The 430-nt window shown below is 28.8% G+C and overlaps 1 pseudogene; it reads right to left on the reverse strand.

The window, feature by feature from the left end:
• Window positions 1-240: 240 nt before the first annotated feature.
• LOC128251424 (U6atac minor spliceosomal RNA) lies at window positions 241-335 on the reverse strand (annotated as a pseudogene).
• Between the last annotated feature and the right edge of the window lie 95 nt (window positions 336-430).

Below are 430 nucleotides of genomic sequence, written 5' to 3' on the forward strand. Positions count from 1 at the left end.
CTTATCAATATGTATAGCCAACAGCAGTGATCAACATTATCAGAGAGGAACAGATAATGCGAAATTAAATTCTTCTCAATATATAAGCTGAGGATTATATGCATGTATATGTGTGTGTGTATCTGTATGTATGTATATATGTATGTTTGTATGTATGTTTGAGAGTATAAATATATATAAATATATATATATATTCTCTCAGACAGATATACATACATAAATACATATATTTATTTATGCATAAATATATACATTTGTATATATATACATATATATATGTGTGTGTGTGTCAGAAAGATCGTTTGATCTCTTCTGTCCTTGTCAAGGGGAGTGCTTATAGATAGATAGATATACTCTCAGACATACATATATACATACATACATGTATAAATAGCTTGCTTACCAACCACATGGTTCCGAGTTCATTCCC

The sequence above is a fragment of the Octopus bimaculoides genome, unplaced genomic scaffold (assembly GCF_001194135.2).
Source record: "Octopus bimaculoides isolate UCB-OBI-ISO-001 unplaced genomic scaffold, ASM119413v2 Scaffold_81631, whole genome shotgun sequence".
NCBI lineage: Eukaryota > Metazoa > Mollusca > Cephalopoda > Octopoda > Octopodidae > Octopus > Octopus bimaculoides.